Below are 4,522 nucleotides of genomic sequence, written 5' to 3'. Positions count from 1 at the left end.
TGCAGTATTTCTCAACAGGAAAGCAGGATGGTGCCTGGGGCACATTAGGAAATGAGGTGGAAGGGAAGGTCTGGTTTCAAGGTGGCACTTCAGGCACCACTGAGACAAGGATGCTAGAGAGCCAGTAAAGCTCAGTTCTGCCTCAACCAGAAACAGCTTCCCTAGGAAACTGTGACCAGGAAAGGCCAGGATGGGTCCATCTTTCCCCACTACAACCTTTCTAGCTGGTACTCATGGCCTGCTAAAAGCATGCACAATGACAACCTGGAAGTCCAGAGAGTCCCAGGAGAGCCCTGAAGGACTGTGGCTAGTTGATGGTCAGGATGTCACTTGAGATGCCGTGGCTTAACTGGGTCAGTAAATCAGTCACTCAGCTTCTTCAGCTGTCCTCATAGGGCTGAGAGAATGATGGTTTCTGGGAGCAGAGAGTCATAGGACTCTACCATGTGGTAAATCCTGGTGGGCTTGCCATTGAGGTCATAGGGCGCAGGGACTCATCATCACCTGACCCAGAGCATTCACTCTTTGGCAATTCTTTTGCTTTGGGGTACATAATAAGTATGATCTTGATCATATTAGAAAACCATCCCTGCAGTAGGGTTCCACATGGTATGTTCCTTGCCAAAGTCCTTTTTGACATAGGCTTGTAGTCTCAGCTTCTGCCCCTTTCTGAGTTGGATGATAAGGATATTGTCCTGCTCCCCATTGTCACTGGGGCCATTGTCTCAATTCTGAGATGTGATGGGAATGACAAGAGAGGGTTGTTGGAAATAAGATCTCGAGGTGGGACAACCTGAGTCTGATCTTCATTGCACCGCACATGAAGGGTGAACGCCACTGAGCACTCAGGGCAGAACTCCTCATGTACGCAGTCCTGGGCTGTAGCTTGTCCTCATTGTCAACACTAATAAAGGGAATTAATCCAACCTGTGAGCAATGAACCCATCTTGAAGGACTGAGGAGTTGGCACCCAGTCGATGGCTATTATGGACATTTCAGTGATGAAGACCCTCTGAATAGAATTGTCCACTGCTAGGTTCGTGTTCTCAATGATGGATTTGACATTCTTGTCATTAATCTCCAGGATAAGCACACTGTAGATTGATTCGCATGGCATTTTGCTGCTCAGCCAGCCCGACCTACACTATTCCCTTTGCTATTCCTTCACTACCAGGAGTCAGCCTGAGTTTGACTTTAGATGTTAAAACAATACCCTTTGACATCAGACCTTTGTTATTTTTAATAACTTTGTGTTTTAACAAATGCTTGTTGTTGTTAGGTACTGTCAAGTTGCATAGGACTTGTAGGGACCTTATGAACAAGAGACCCGAACCCTGACCTATCATGTACCATCCTCATCCTCTGACACATTTGAGCCCATTGCTGCAGTCACTATGTCAATCCATTATTGAGGGTCTTCTTTTCTTTTACCAATTCTCCACCCTTTTACTGACTCTTTACCTTTCCAAGCATGATGTCTCTTTCCAAGGAATAGCCTTTTCTAGCAACATGCCTTTGGTACCAGCAGTTAGGAGAGCAGGATACATATTGCATCTGGAAAGTCAGCTGCCAGAGATCTCTCCAAATCACTAAGGAGCAGCGAGGTCACTTTGAAGAGTAAGGTGCACCTGATTCAGACCATGGTCTTTTCAATTATTTGTTATACATCTGAGAACTGGACAATAAATAAGGGAGACAGGAGAAGAATTGATGCCTTTGAAATGTGGTCTTGGAGAATATGACTGGCTGTCCCATGGATTGTCAAGAGAACAAAGATATAAGTCTTGGAGAAAGTGCAGCCAGGGTGCTCCTTGGAGGCAAGCCATGGAGAAACTGTCTTACATATTTTGAGTACATTGTTAGGAAAGGTTATTGCTTTTAAAGGGACACAATCCTTGCAAAGGTGGAGAGTCAGTGATAGAGAGGAAGAACCTCAACGAATTGGAGTGACACAGTGGCTGCGTAAGTGTATCAGAAATGATGAGGATGGCACAGGATAGGACAGGGCTCATGTCTGTTGTTCATAGACTTGCTATGGGTCGTACTTGACTTGACAGCACCTGACAACAAGCAACATGCCCAAAGTTTGCTTGGCAAATCTTCAGCATCTTTGCCGCCATGGAACACTCTAACTGCACTTTTTCTGAGACATATCTGTTTGTTCTTTTGGCAGCCTATGGGCAATACAGTATTCTTCTCCAACACCACAACTCAAAGGCATCAATTATATCTCTTTCCTTTTTTTAATTTTAAAGTTATTTTAATGAAAGTTTACAGAGATTTGGGATTTCCATTCATTCATTGTTGCATTTTCAATTATTTTTCCAAATACTTTATTAGTTTTCCAGCTCTCAGATGTTTATCAAGTTGTGAAAAAGACGATGGTCTGCATCAGGCACACCTTCATATTCAAACTCATGTCACTGATTTTTGGTATTTTGGAGAGATCCCTGAGAATACACTTGCCTAATGCGATGTGGTTCCTGATGTCCTGACTGCAGGTACCAAGGGTATGATTGTTGATCCAAACACGATGAGATCGTTGACTCCAAATGCCTAAGTAAGTGTATGTCAGTAATTGTACATGAACTACAATGCTAGAATAGGTAGGTATACCAAGTTTCCTTCGTTTTTCTTCCTTACTTATATTTCTAGCTCTTTATATCATGTAGGTAATTTTTTTTTACTTTTGACTTTCCTTATTTCCTAGATCAACATATCATAGATAGTTGATCCATCAAACCTGATGTCATGCTTGTTTTTATAATCTAGCTTTTCATAGTCTTAGCTCAGCATACATATTGAACAGGTAAGGTGATAGGGTACAAACCTGTCACACATCTTCCTTAGTTTTAACCATGCGGTAGTCCCTGGTTCTGTTTGAATGGGTGCTTCTTGGTCTATGTAAAGATTGTAAAGAGTGGTGGTGGTTGTATGCCCTCGAGTCAGAAATGACCCATTGCTGACTTTGCAGTAGGTTTTCAGTTGCAGTAAAATCTCATGGGATGAGATTGTCCATCCTTCTCCCTCTGAGCATCTGATGGATTCAAGCTTTGTGCCTTTAGAATTGCAGCACAACTTCTTACCACTCGGCTGCCTGTAATTAATGCTCTGTTCTACTATGAAACAATATATGTATAAGTGATAAAATGGAAAACCAATTTATTTCTAAAGTTCAACCCTGAGCACAATCATAGGAAAGAGTTGGAAACAACCCAAATGTCCATCAACCAATGAATAGATAGAGAAGCTGTGGTATATTCACACAATGGAATACTACGCTGCATTGAAAAACAAGGAACTCATACAATATTATTCAAAATGGGTGAGCCTGGAGGACATTATACTGAGTGAAGTATCTCAGACACAAAAGGACAAATATTGCATGATGCCACTGTTGTAAAAATGGGACAGACATCGGGGTTAGACTGAGAAAGATGGGACAAATAATGTATACTGCATTGAAACAGACGATGGAGAAAACTGTTTAAAAAAGATATGTGATTAAGGATTATTGTCATGACAGGAGTCTAGAACGAAGCCTGCATAGTGGAGTGGACCCAGGGGGAGGGATTGTATAACAATGAAAGAGTTTTTCTTTTACTTTTCAAAAAGAAGAGTGAGCTGGGGGGAGGAGTGAGCAGGGAGAAAATTGCAACAATGAATGAATGGAAATCTAAAGTCTCTGTAAATTTTTATTAAAATGAATAATAATAATAAAATGGTTTAATAGAAATTAATTTTATAGATTTCAAACTCAAGCTCTTTGCCCTTAAGTTGGAAATGACTCAAAGCTGACCCTCCAGCAGGTTTTCAGAGGCTGTAATTGCACAAGAGGAGATTGTCCATCTTCCTTCCATGAAGCTGCTGGTGGATTAGAATCGCCACAGAAAGCCATGACCTTTGGGTTTGCAGCACAGCTCCCTATGGACTTTGCCCCCTGAGCTTTTGTCCACAAAAAATCCAAGAAATCTGAAATCCGAAGGTCAGAATCTAGGCAGAAAGAGTCCCACACAAAATCTTAGATTTTAGGTGCCAACAGCAGAGTAGGTAAAATGAGACTATTGAGAAATGAGCTATTGTTGTTTGGGAAAGAGAAATGAAAATCCTCTTAGAAGCAATAACAAAAGCAGTAAAAAAAATAAATTAAAAAAAATAAAAGAAATCGCACTCGCCCTTATAACTAATTCAGTGCCAGAAGTTTCTGAAAAGCAACCAAACAAGCCATGTGTTCAGTGTCTGCTGAGCCAAAGATATTTGAGTTTAATTTAATGAGTTTAATAGGCAGCCCAGCATCACAGTTGCTTTTCTCAGAAGGCTCGAATCTCAGAACAGAGCTTATTCTTGAAAGCAAGTTTTCTATCTGACCTCAGAATTGTCTTTATTTTTACGACATTTTAATAGCTATCATTGAAAATATTGTCTGGCCAGCATTTTCAGCACTGAGAAAAAAAGCTTTGGGGCTCTGATTCATTCAGAAGAGTCTTGACAATTCACTATAGTATTAATTATTAAAGAAACG

The 4,522-nt window shown here is 41.0% G+C and overlaps 1 pseudogene; it reads right to left on the bottom strand.

The window, feature by feature from the left end:
* Positions 1-307: 307 nt before the first annotated feature.
* Positions 308-1,117, bottom strand: LOC102843289 (annotated as a pseudogene).
* Positions 1,118-4,522: the final 3,405 nt, after the last annotated feature.

Source organism: Elephantulus edwardii, unplaced genomic scaffold (assembly GCF_000299155.1).
Source record: "Elephantulus edwardii isolate Elephantulus edwardi_28Jun2011 unplaced genomic scaffold, EleEdw1.0 scaffold00102, whole genome shotgun sequence".
NCBI lineage: Eukaryota > Metazoa > Chordata > Mammalia > Macroscelidea > Macroscelididae > Elephantulus > Elephantulus edwardii.
This window is presented reverse-complemented; position numbering and strand designations above follow the sequence as displayed.